Raw genomic sequence first — 13,769 nt, 5'->3', positions numbered from 1 at the left:
ACGAACACCATGCATCCTCAATTTATGCATCAGCCTCTTGTGGGCACCTTGTCGAAGGTCTTTTGGATATCTAGGTATACCGCATTCAGTGTGTCCTCGTTGTCCACCATACTCGTCATGTTTTCACAGAATACCAATATATTTGTAAAGCATGACCTGCTCTACATGAGTCTGTGCTGTATCTGTTCAATCTCTATCGCAGTGACATCTTATCCCCTTCCTTGATAGTGGACTCAAGCACCTTCTCTAATACAGAAGTTAAGCTAGTGGGTCTATAACCCCCTCTCTTGTCATCCTTCCATTTTTTTAAACAGTGACGCCAGATTTACTGTTTCCAATCTGCTCGAATTGCCACAAAGTCCAGCGAATTTGCAAGATTTCCGCCTGTACACCTGTTAGTTCCCCCGCCAACTCTTTTAACACCTTGGGATGGATTCCTTCAGCGACAGGAGACTGTCTATCCTTAGCTGCATTAATTTGCCCAACACTAGCTTTTACGAAATTAAGATTGTTTTCAGGTCCTCACTGACATCTATCTCTTTTCAATTACTGCCATGTATTAGTGTCTTCCACTGTGAAAAACGATACAAAATAACTGTTCAATGGCTCAGACATTTCATCACATCCCATAACTAAATGCCTAAAGGACCAACGTTCACTTTAACCACTCTTTTTCGTTGTATATTTTTGTCGAAACTTCTTCTAAACGTCTTTACAATCTTTAAAATCTTACGATTCATTACAGCACTTTTGTTGCTTTATTTGATCGAGAAAGCTTTCCGAATCTTCCAGTTTCATGCTGATTTTAACCACTTCGTATGCCTTCTTCTTCAATTTGACAGTCTCCCTTATTTCTTGAGATAACCATGCCAGATTACACCTTTTTTTACTGCCCTTCCTTTACATTGGAATATAATTTTGCTCAGACCTTTGAAAAATGTAATTGAAAGCTTTGCTCATCAGCTGGCCCACCATATTTTTTTTTGTTTTGAGTCTTCTTTAGCCAGGTTCTCCCCTATCTATTGTAGAGCTCCTTGTATATGCACAGGAATCTGGCATTGGCTTTTAACTACACGCTCTCTCTCTGCATTCTCAATTCAAACATACTGTAATCACTCCTTCCAAGCGGATCCTTAACGATAAGTTTTTAAATTTGTCCTGTCTCACTACAGAGAACCAGATCGACGATAGCTTGCTACCTCGCCGTTTGTTTGACATAGTGTTCAGAAAACTGTCACGATTAAATCCAGCAACGTACTCCTCAAAGCAACATTGACTGAGCTAGTTCGACCAATCTAAATGTCGATCAAAATCCTCAAAGTTAATATCCGTCTCATTTTGACCAGCATTACTTATTTCTTTGTCTATTTATTCCCCCAATGTAATCGTTTATTTTGTGGTCTACAGACTCCGTCTATCAGTGAACGTTTCTTCTTAGAATTTCTAATTTCCAACAAAATGGATTCAAACTCATTCTCGATCGAAGCTATACCATCTCACAGTTCTGCGTTGAAGTTGTTCTTGAATATCAGTCTCTTCTGTCTGTCCTTACGGAATGTCTGAAAACCCTGGATATTTAACTCGCAGTCATGACCACCCTGTAACCATGACTCCGTAATGGCTACCAAAAATTATTCATTCTAAACGATTTGTGTCATTAACTCTTCAACCTTGTTCCAATTGCTACAATCATTTGGGAAACTGACTTCATGATAGCTTTCTTAGCCTCATGTTTTCCAACATCTCTCATAACATCTCCTGAATAATCCTTCCTTTTAACATCTTGTTTCTCCTCAACTGTCCATTTACGTCCTCCCTCCTAAGTATCAAATGGCCCAAAAATACCTTCCAGGTGAAGAAACACTTTGCCTGCCCTTAGCACAACCCAGTCTACTACATTCACTGGTCGCTATGTGGTCTCCACTATCTTGGGAAATGAAGTGTGGACTAAGTGACTGCTTTTTCAGAAAATCCAAGTTCCATCTTCAAGAAAGACCCTAAACCATCACTTCCCCGCCCCATTAGCGGACCAGCCCGTTCCTTGGCCAACATCTCTGCCTCAGGCTTAGTGCAGTGTTCCGGAGAAGCTCAGTACATGCGTGAAGAACAACATCTCATTTTCCATTTGGGGATGCTGCAGACCTCTGTAATCCATCAATTTCAATACTTTTAGGACGTGAACTCATCCATCTCCTCGCCCTCTCCCTCACACGGCACTCCTTGTTATCACAAATGCAGCCATTACACACTATCCATGTTTAGTCACTAACAGTCGCCATATAAAGCTACTCACCCTCCCAGCCTGATCATTATCCATTAGTTTGCCCAATTCTTCTTCTCTCTCTTTGAGTTCGACACCAACCTATCGTTTACTTCTTACCGCAGTCCCACCACCCTATCTTTTGCATATAGGTCAATATTTCATAGGTACCATCAGTTCTGAAAAAGGGTCACTGGACTGGAGATGCTAACTCTTATTTCTCTTCTAAGATGCTGCCAGACCTGCTTGGCTGGTCCAGCACCTTCTGCTTTTGAACATGTTCCTTGGCCCACATCTCTGTCTCAGGCCATCTGACACTGTGAATGATCAAGGAACAAAGGTCATGCGTGTGCCCTTTTAGTAGCCTAAGATTGTCCGTGCTCAATGATCCTCTGCACCGAAGACAGTCCTCTGTTCCTTTTGAAAACTTCTCTTGTCGATTGATCCTATTACAATGTGAGCCACAGGCATCAACTTCTTTGGTCTATTAATTCAGCATGGGATTTGTATCGCAGTTCTATTTTGAATGCGATCAACAACAGAGAAAGAGAGAAAAAAACTCATGTCAAATCTGAACAGACTGGAGTTTCTGCAGGAGGTGGAACTTAGTGACACTTTTTCAGATAGAGAAAACTAAAACACTTTCTCACTCTGACAATGTGCTATCGAAGCTAAAAGGATTTATAGGCGCAAAGGCTGAAACAGCTTTTTTCACTTATAATACCTGAATGATCTTCCTCCAGTGTGATAGTACAGTTGTGTCAGTAAATGGGATAACTGAGCGAATCACCTTACATATGCAGCCGGGGAACAGTCCTTGTGTGGTAATATATGGGTACAGAATGCAGGGACGAGGGACTGAGAGTTTCTTGAGCCGTTTCACATCGTGACTGAGACGGTATTGGAGTTTTGACAGGGTAAAAGTGGGCAAATGCACAGTTCGGGATGGAGTTATGATTCACGTTGCTTTGTGAGAGAAAATTACACGTGTTCTGGCCAATGTTTTACATTCCTTTTTGGCCACGAGGGCGGAGTTAGAGGATTTCAGGACTACGAACACAGTTCCAGTTTTCACTAAGGCTGGCAGAGATAATGCAGCAAGTTACAGAGCAGTGAGTCGACCATCACATGTAGGGAAACTTTTGGAGAAGCCCTTTAGGGAGAAAATTAATTGCAATTTCTTCAGAGAAAGTTTGACCAGCGAGAGTCAGCATGGTTTTGTCAGAGGAGGTCATGCCTGACAGAACAAATATTTTTTTAGGAGGTGATCAGATGTGTAAACGAGGACAATGAAATTGATTTAGTTTATGAGGATTTTAGAAAGCCTTTGACAAGATCCCACAACGGAGGCTGGTAACAAGGTTAATATAAAAGGGATACAGGGTCACGTATTAAGTTGGATCCAAACTTATTTGGGTGGTGGAACCCAAAGGAAGGTGTTGTTTCTCTGACGTGGAACGGGTATTCAGTGGTGTACCACAAGATTCAATGCTGTGTCCCTTAATGTTTGTGATTGCACATAAACAATATAAAAATAATATTGGGGAAATGATAAGAAAATTTGAGGAGGATATGAAGATTGGCAAAGTGGTTAACAGTGAGGAAGAAGGTCTTAGGTTCCAGGGTTTCAGAGGTGGATTTGTCAAATGAACAGATGGGGGAGCTGAAAATAACAATAAAAACATCAGGCGATGCATTTTGTAAGTAACACGTCATGGAAGTACTCAAAGAACGGTAGGGCACTGGAAAACCCAAAGGAACAGAGTCACTTTGCATGTGGGTCCACAGATTCGTGAAGGCAGCAGAATATAGTAGTTAAGAAGAGAAGCACGACTTTATAAGTCACGGCTCATATTGCGAGAGCAGGAAAATAGGTGTCACATGTAGAAAAGTTCGTGAAGAAAGCATTTAGCACGCCTGCCTTCATAAGTCGGAACATTGATTATTGGAGTTCACATGTCACGTTCTGGCTGTACAGAGCATTAGTGGAGCCACATTTAGAATACTGCTGACAACTCCGATCACCTTCAACCAGAAAGATATTGTAAAACTTGAAAGAGTGCAGAATAGATTTACAAGGATGTTACAGTTTCGAGAGGGCTTGAGTGGTAAGTCGAGAGTGTTTGAGCAGGGGATTTTCCCGGCAGTGTTCCAGGCTGGTGTGTAAACTTCTAGACGTTTATAAAATCATGATTGGGGTCGGATCGGTGACTGGCCTAGGCCATGGTTTTACCCAGGATGGTGGAATTCAAAACGAGAGGGCACAAATTTAACGTGTTTTACACGGACACAGTAAACAAGGGACAAAGTGTGATAGAGCGATATTTGGATTTCCAACAGACATCATCTCAACTTAGTCTTCGACTTAATGAAAATTGTCATGTACTTGGGAAAATAGTTTGAAAGGTAAACCATGAAGAGAACGATAAGGATATAAAAATTGAGTGATGTCGAGATGAGGAAGTTTGTGAGTAATATATTGACCAATGCAGTATGAAGTGGAGAATGAGATGTTCGCAGGAACATTCAATAACGACCCTTTTATTTAAATTAGATATTACAGGACTCTGAAATACAGAGGGACCTGGCTGTCCTGCTTTCTGGATCACATTAACATGGTCTGCCGGGGTAGCAACTGATTAGGAACGCAATAAGTCTTTTTATTCATTTGTTCAGCAATGACTGGGCCAACATTTATTTCCCCACTCCTATCAGTATTTGAGACGGTGAGACCCTGGTCGAAACACTGCATTTCATGATGTCTTTTTTTTGGAGAAACGAAGTGTTGCAGTTATCAAATTGCAGCTTTTTCTTTGCCTGTTCACAGTTTAATGTTCAACTATTCAGTTGATATCAGAGAATGCAGATTTTCTCCAGCAATTATGTTTGTGTTTCAGATTTCCTGCATCCACAGTTTATTTTTATTTAGTAATTTGGATGATCTGAGTTTTATGAGGAATGGAATGTTGCAAGCTGTCAAACATGTGACAGAAGATTCAAACTTCAATTTTCCGAAGCAGATCAGCTGAGATGGGAATAGAGTCAAAAAGTGTGGTGCTGGTCAAGCAGCATCCGGGGAGCAGGAAATTCGATGTTTCGCGTACAAGATGTTCATCAGGAAGGCTTGAATCGTCGATTCCCCGCTCCTCAGATGTTGCCTTACAGGCTGTGATTTCCAAGTGCTACACTTATTGACTTTGATCTCCAGCATCTAAAGTTATCACTTTCTGCTGAGGTGCGATACAGTCAGGTAGTGTTCCTGAGATGTAACAACGTGGTCGTGATGACAGAGTGAATTTGTAGTTGAAAACTTATCAATATTATTCTCCCGATCCCACTCTGCCAAGGACAGGCTGTTTCGATGGAGCTTGTTGTTACAGTCAGTCAATTTGACAGTTGTGCATTTGGCAGGTCGCGAAAACGTGAATTCCCAACGCGTTGTTTAGTCTCGAATACAATACGGGGACGTTCGGTCTTGGGTCTGCCACGGCCTAAATTTGAAAGTGGGTTTGCATGTGCACAGTGGTTGTAGTGTATATTTGTGTCTGCGAGTGTAACCACTTATATTTTCTGATGGGTTTTAAAAATGAAGCGAACAACAGAATGTTGATTTTCATTTTACTTTGATAATGTAAATCTGAACCAAAAATATGAATTGTTGGAGAAACTCAGCAGACCCCTCAGCATCTGTGGAGAGAAACTGAGTTAAAGTTTCAGATCGACAGAAACACGTTACTTATACATTTCTATATAATAACGCTGGGAAAATTATCAGTCTTATCTTTTGAATCAGGATTTTTATCAAAATATCTCAATGACAGACAACCGTCACCTTTACAAATTCAGAAGGACTTTATTGACTGTAATGCTGTTTCCGTTGCTCACAGTTGGTGAAAGGCTGTGCTTAAATGATTGCCTTCTTTCGTTTCCTTTCTCTCAGTTTGCAGCAATGTCGAATAGAGAATTGGTAATTTCAGTGTCTAACTCAGCATGTGTCTCCATATGTCTCTCTTTGTCTCTGTGCATCCACCTCACCCTCTTCCTGTTACACATTCTCCGACACTCTGCCTGTCCATACAGTTCTTCACCTATTTCGGCTCTGTGAAAAGTCTGACATTTCGAGACAATTTGAGTGTGCAGCTGCTGAGAGGCTTTTTGCCCACTGAATGGAGTGCGTTGAACTGGGCTCACATTCTCCGGTTAATGTGTCTGTCACTTCAAACCAGGCAAGGCGACACTTCTTCCTCAAACAATTATGACTGTTTCGAATTCAAAATAGAATACCTAATCCACAAGAAAAAAATGCAATTACACTACAAATGAAGAAGCACATTGATGTATATATTGTTGGTTTAAATGTATGAACGGTGGCATCAGAGAATGAGAGTGATCAGTTGTTGGTATCTCTGCCATTCCCACAAAATTCTCCGGCAAATCTGCAGCGTCTCCTGCCTCATCTCGTTATTCCGACCTGACTGGGAATGAAGGAGGGGGAATAAAAGAGGAGGAGAAGTAGAAGTGCTTGTGGAATAATGGAAAGAAACCACAGACATAAGTAATAGTTCGGAATATTAAAAAAAATGGCATTCACTGTTGGAACTTAACCCGGATCACCAAATCATAACTGGGTGAAAGTCCACAAACGTGCTCAGTTATTTTTGTGAAGACTTGAAACACCAAGCCCAAGTATGAACGCAACAAGTAGGCACCGCTGGGAGTTGAACCCAGGATTTCTTGTTTACGAGACAAGCGCTTTAACAAACTAAGCCACGGCGCCACAGCAGCAACCCCCTCACCCATCCATATTTTGTTTTAAAATGGCATTCATTGTTGGAACTTAACCTGGATCACCAAATCATAACAGGGTGAAAGTCCAAAAAGACACTCAGTTATTTTCACAAAGACTTGAAACACCAAGGCCAAGTTTGAACGCGACAAGTAGGCACCACTGGGAATTGAACGGATGATCTCTTGTTTACTAGCCAAGCGCTTTAACCAACTAAACCACGGCGCCACAGCAGCGGCACCCTCATTCATCCATATGTGGAGTTGCTTAACCACTTCCTCACAGTCCTTGGACATGTGTTTTCGGATCAATGTTGCTCACAGAGAATTGTATTCAATCCTCGAATTTTCAAATACAAACAGTTTATAGCTGAAAATTATCCACTGCAAAGGCACAGAAAAGCATAATCTCTTCTTGCATTCATTTAAAACTGGTATTTTCACCTGGTTAAAGTGACAGGAGAAAGAGGATGTGCTCATTCTATCGGGGCCCATGAACCACGTTAATACACACAGAGGGGACATCACATCAAGAGGAACAAGGTCATTGCGGTGAATTGACTAGCTGTAATGTGTAAGTAAGTATAAGCATTGGGCAGTAAAAGCTGACCCAATGGCACCGACATTGAGTTTTGCACCATCAGTTCCGCGCTGACTTCCTGCCTTATGTCTCCCAGGCATCATTGTCTATCTCTTTATTTCACTGTCTTCGTCCACGTCTCAACTTATTTCAAACGATTGCAGATGTCTGATAGGAACCTTTAAATTTTCGAAACGGATTCCTGGAGTATAGTCGTCACTCAATGGGAAAGGATTCACTGCATATCCAGAATTACCACAGTGATGGAGGGGATGAATTACTTTCCTGAAGCTTTCAACGCCTCAGCACAGACATGCAGCTCGTGGGGTATTTCCAGGATTTACACTCAGCGACACTGAAGGATCAGCGAGATACATCCAACTCGGAAAGATGATATGATTGAAGGGGCATTTACGGTGGTCGTCTCCCGTGTATCTGCTGCCTTTGTCGTAAAATACGGATAGAAGCAATTACTGACCGATTCTGGCAGGATCTGGGTGTGTGCTCTGTATGCAAGCAAGATTTGTTTTCATTCTAATAATTTACAAAAAGAGAAATAAATCTTCATTACCTGAGTGGGAATTATATCCAGGTATGTGCGATGCAAACTCGGACTCCGAAACAGGGACCTCCTGTGATGATGACTGTAAAATTAAAACCTGACTTGTAGACACTCTTGTGTCTGTCGTTGACTCCATAACAAACTTCAGCTGCAAAGTTGCTCACTAAAAGTTTCGTAAAAGTTCATATTATCGCACTGGATTTCAATATGAAGAAAGAGGAGCTGTGATAATATGATGCTGTTCAGCAGATGTCCTGCAGGAAGGCACAGAACAGGCTGGTGGTCACAGGGCCTTATTTTGATGCGCTGGTATCCGGTGAGCTGGCAGCACCAATAAAGGTGTCGTGATACTTGTCTGATTCCAGATCCCGGGCTAGAAATGACCAGAGTTTTCTCGCCGAACTTGTTTAAGGTCTTGAAAGGAAGAGGCCATGACTCAGATTATGAAAGTACATTTCACTGGAGTGGATCATGTAATTGCGTAGTGACTGTGAATACAGCAATGGAAACGTCCAGCAGACATGCAGGCAACACTGAAGGAGGCACGTGAAGACGAATGTGTTCAAGTTGCCAGTGAAAGGCACTGCTTCACAAAGTGTGACGTATTGAATTAAAGCAGTGACGCTAATTATCTTTGCTGGTTCTTCACCTTGGTAATCTTGTATCCCCCCGATATAAATGTTGCACCGACCTTTGAACTATTCTCAGCTCATCCCCTTACAAAAAACTATCATCACCCATGTGCTTCTCCAAGGATTGTTTCGATCTCTCTAATGTGGCTGAGTTAACTGCACTGACAGGCAGGTGATCCCGCGCCCTTACCACTGTCTCAGTAAAGAACCTGCCTCTGACATCTGTCTCAAATCTATCACATCTCAATTTGTATTTATATACCTTCATACAAACTGACGTCATCATCCTAGGAAAATGACTTTCATGTCTACTTATCTAATTCTCTGATCATCTTGTATGTCTCTATCAAATCCCCTCTGAGCCTTTTTCTTTCCGATGAGAACAGACCCAAGTTTCTCAGCCTTTACACATTAGGCCTTCCCTCCAGACCAGGCATCATGCTGGCTCACTGGTTAGCACTGATGCCTCATAGTGCCAGGGACCCGGTTACAATTCCAGACTCGGGCAACTGTCCGTGTGGAGTTTGCATATTCTCCCTGTGTCTGCGTGGGTTTGCTCCGGTTTCCTCCCACAGTCGCAAAATATGCAATTCAGGTGAATTCGCAATGCTCAATTGCCCGTATTGCCAGGTGCATTAGCTGGGGTAAATATCGGAGAATGGGTCTGGGTGGGTTTATGTTGGGAGGGTCGATGTGGACTTGTTGGACCTAAGGGTCTATTTCCACACTGTAGGGAATCTAATCTAAATCTCTTCTGCACTTTTTTCCAATGCTTTCACATTCTTCCCGACATACATCCGCACTAGCGTATTGTGTATTTGCAGCATGATATTGCGGCTCCGGAACTCACTCCCTCTACAAATGAAACCTAATACACTGCATGCCTTCTTAACAGCACTCTCAACCTGGGTGGCAACTTTCAAGGATCTATGCACATGGACTGCAATATCCCTCTTCACATCCACACTACCAACAATCTTTCCATTGACCCAATACTCTGCCTTCCTCTTATTCTTCCCAAAGTGCATCACCTCACATTTAGCTGCATCGAACGCCATTGGCCACCTCTCAACCCAATTCTGCAGCCCATCCAAGTCGCCCTGCAACCTGTAACATATTTCCAAACTGTCCACTACTCCACCGACTTCAGTGTCATCTGCAAATTGACTCATACATACACCTATGATGCGCCTAAGTTATGTATAGAAATAACAAACAGCAGTGGCACGAGAACAGATCCTTGTGACACAGCACCAGTAACTGGACTCCAGGTTGTATATTTTCCATCAATTACCACTCGCTGCCTTCTTTCAGGAAGCCAGTTTCTAATCCAAATGGCTAAATCACCCTCAATCCCATGCCTCTGCATTTTCTCAAACAGCCTATCACATGGAACCTGAACAGAGGATTGTCTGAAATCCATGTATACCACGTCAACTGCTCGAACCTCATCTCCATGCTTGGTCACATTATCAAAAAAAAAAACTCAATGAGGTTTGTGAGACATTGCCTACTCTTGGCGAAACCATGTTGACTATCTGAAATCAAATTATTGCTTTCCAGATGATTATACATCTTACCTTTAATAATCCTTTCCAAAACCTTTCCTACATCAGAAATATGGGTCACTGATACATAATTACCTTGGCCATCTCTGCTGTCCTTCTGGAACAAGGGCACAACGTTTGCGATCCTCTAGTCCTCTAATACTAAACCTGTAGACAATGACGACTCAAATATAAAAGCCAAATGCTCTGCTATCTCCTCCCTAGGTTCCCAGAGAATCCTCGGACAAAGCACAACCAGCACAGGGGACTAGTCTACTTTCACTCCTTCTGGAATTGATCACACCTCTTCATAACTAACATCGATTCTTTCTATTCTAATATCGCTTATTTCATTCTTCTTCCCGACATTATTCTCCTTTACCTGAGTGGAAACCGATAGGAAATGTTAGTTTAGTACTTCTCCCAACTCCACAGGGTCCCCAATCAACATCCCACTTCTGTCTTTGACTGGCCCTATTCCTACCCAAGTCATCATTTTAATCCTCACATACCTACAGAAGGCTTTAGGTTTCTCCTTTATTCTATTTGCTGAAGACTGCTCGTCTTCTGTAAAATCTCTTTAAATCCTTCCTAGCTAATCGGTAACACTCCATCGCATCATCTGAACCACCTTGTCTCTCATCACATGAGCCTCAATCTTCTTATTAACAAGAGGTGCAATTTCTGTAGTATTCCATGGTTCCCTTACCTTTTCAATTCTTCCCTGCCTGACCGAGATATGCCTATCAAGGAAACGCAATATCTGTTCCTTAAATCAGCTCCACATTTCCATTGTCTGCATCCCTCGCATTTTTCTACCCTATTCTATGCATCTTAAGTTTGCCTAATCGCATTATAATTGCCCATGCCCCATCGATAACGTTTCACCTGTGGCATGAAAGATGTAGTCTGTAGGGAAATGGATGTTGTTAACTGCAGGAAAAGAACTGTTACAGAAGAGGAAGCGCCGGATGTATTGGACCGGTTAAAAGTTAATAAATCGCTGTGACGTGATCAGGTCACACCACAGAACTCTGTGAAAAGTGAGACAAGTGATTTATGGATCACTTGCTGAAAATTGTGTCATCGATCATCACAGGTGAGGTGCCATAAGACTAGGCTGACTAACATGACACCGCTAATTAAGAAAGGAGGTAAGGAAAAGCCAGGCAACGACAGACCTGTGAGTCTGACGTCGGCGGTGGGTAAATTGCGGAGGGAATCCTGAGAGACAGGATTTAATGTATTTGGAAATGCAAGACTGATTATGGATGGTCAGCAATGGCGTGATGTGTGGGAAATTATGTCTCCTTAAATTGAATGAGTTCTTTTTTGAAGAATTAACAAAGAGGATTGATGAGGGCAGACTCGTTTACGGGATCTCTGTGGATTTCTGTAAGGGAGGTCGACAATATTCCACATGGGAGACTGGTGAGCAAAGTGAGGTGATCCAACCATTTGGATTCACAACCGGCTCGAAGGTAGAAGACAGAGGGTGGTGGTGGAGGGTTGCTTTTCAGACTGGAGGCCTGTGACCAGTGGAGTGCCACAAGGATCAGTGCTGGGTCCTCAACCTTTTGTCATTGATATAAATGATTTGGATGCGAACATAAGAATACAGTTAGTACGTTTGCAGGTGACACCAACATTGGAGGTGCAGTGGACACCGAAGAGGGTTATCTCAGATTATAGCAGGATCTGACCAGATGTACCAATGGGCTGAGAAGTGGCAGATGGAGTTCAATTCAGATAAATGCGTGATCCTTTATTTTGGGAATGCAAATCTTTGCAGACTTATGCACTTTTTGGTAAGGTCTTAGGGGGTGTTGCTGATCCAGGAGACCTTGGAGTGCCGCTTCATAGCTCCTTTAAAGTCGTGTCGCAGGTAGATAAGATAGTTAAGAAGGCATTTGGTATGTTTTCCTTTATTGGTCAGAGCATTGAGTACAGGATTCGGGAGGTTATGTTGCGGCTGTGCAAAGACATTGGTTAGGCCACTGTTGGAATAATGCGTGCAATTCTGGTCTCCTTCCTATCCGAAAGATGTTGTGAAACTTGAAAAGGTTCTAAAAATATTTACAGGGATGTTGCCAGGGTTGGAGGATTTGAGCTACAGGGAAAGGCTTAACAGGCTTGGGCTGTTTTCCCTGGAGCATCGGACGCTGAGGGGTGATCTCATAGAGGTTTACAAAATTATGAGTGGCATGGGTAGGATAAATAGACAAAGTCTTTTCCCTGAAGTCGTGGAGTCCAGAACTAGAGTGCATAGTTATAGAGTGAGAGGGGAAAGATATAAAAGCGACCTAACGGGCAACGTTTTCACGCAGAGGGTGGTACGTCTATGGAATGATCTGCCAGAGGATGTGGTAGATGCTGGTACAATTGCAACATTTACGAGTCATTTGGATGGGTATATGAATAGGACGAATTTGGAGGGATATGGGCCGGGTGCTGGCAGGTAATACTATATTGGGTTGGGATATCTGGTCGCCATGGACAGGTTGGACCGAAGGGTCTGTTTCCATGCTGTACATCTCTATGACCCTATTACTCTATGTTGTGCCCAGACCCGACTATGCCAATGCACTTCTGCTCGTCGTCAAATATTCTGAACTTTCAGATAGTAATTGTTTAATGTCGTCAGCAAATTGCACTTGCCTGTTCCCGAGCTGACATATTTTCCAAATCACATGGCTAAAACAAATCCAATTAGCCTCAGTATATATATATATATATATATATATATATGTGTGTGTGTGTGTTGTCAAACACAGAAACACGTACAGAATGCAGGGATTTCATTTCTATATTAAACAAGAATGTACATTTATCAATAGATAGTATATCAACTGCAGATAAACAATGACTAACGATACCATATCACTGGAATGCTGACAACCTTAATCCTCTCGTACAACTTCCACCACAAACTTCCAAAGGCAGTCATAGAGAAAAAAAAAACATGGTGTCGTTGTTGCACATGAAGCATGGGAAGGCAGTTCAGTAGTCCCTGCCCATAGGAATCACTGAGATTATTCTGTTAACTTTTCAGGATACTCTGCGGTAATTGGTTGTGTCAGCTTTGTTTTGCTTGACACTGCTTCGACATGGTGGAAAACCCTCCTGCTGAACAAACCAAACACCCAGGAAACTGGCTTCACCTCAGAATTTTTTCGCAGTATGAGTGACAAAGAACTCCCAAATTCCAGTACATTTTAAAAACTCAATGTGTTCCTTAACTCTAAAAGTGAACATTTAGCAAAACCATTTACAACTCTAAAACCAGTTTCTCTTAACTAATTGTTATTGGCCTTCAACTGTACAGCAACATACTTTTCCAATAACCATGTATTAAAATTACATCAACTTAATTTCAAAACCACACAACGGCTTTCAGTGACAG

General features: G+C 42.2%; 1 non-coding gene across 1 annotated transcript; it reads right to left on the bottom strand.

The window, feature by feature from the left end:
- Positions 1-6,963: 6,963 nt before the first annotated feature.
- On the bottom strand, positions 6,964-7,037 carry trnat-cgu (transfer RNA threonine (anticodon CGU)). Its single transcript has one exon. It is a non-coding gene; the product is annotated as a tRNA-Thr (tRNA).
- Between the last annotated feature and the right edge of the window lie 6,732 nt (positions 7,038-13,769).

Source organism: Chiloscyllium plagiosum, unplaced genomic scaffold (assembly GCF_037043375.1).
Source record: "Chiloscyllium plagiosum isolate Xiang-an unplaced genomic scaffold, Cpla_swu_hap1 HiC_scaffold_40, whole genome shotgun sequence".
Lineage (NCBI taxonomy): Eukaryota > Metazoa > Chordata > Chondrichthyes > Orectolobiformes > Hemiscylliidae > Chiloscyllium > Chiloscyllium plagiosum.
The sequence above is the reverse complement of the archived record's forward strand: the minus strand, read 5'-3'. Positions and strand labels throughout refer to the sequence as shown.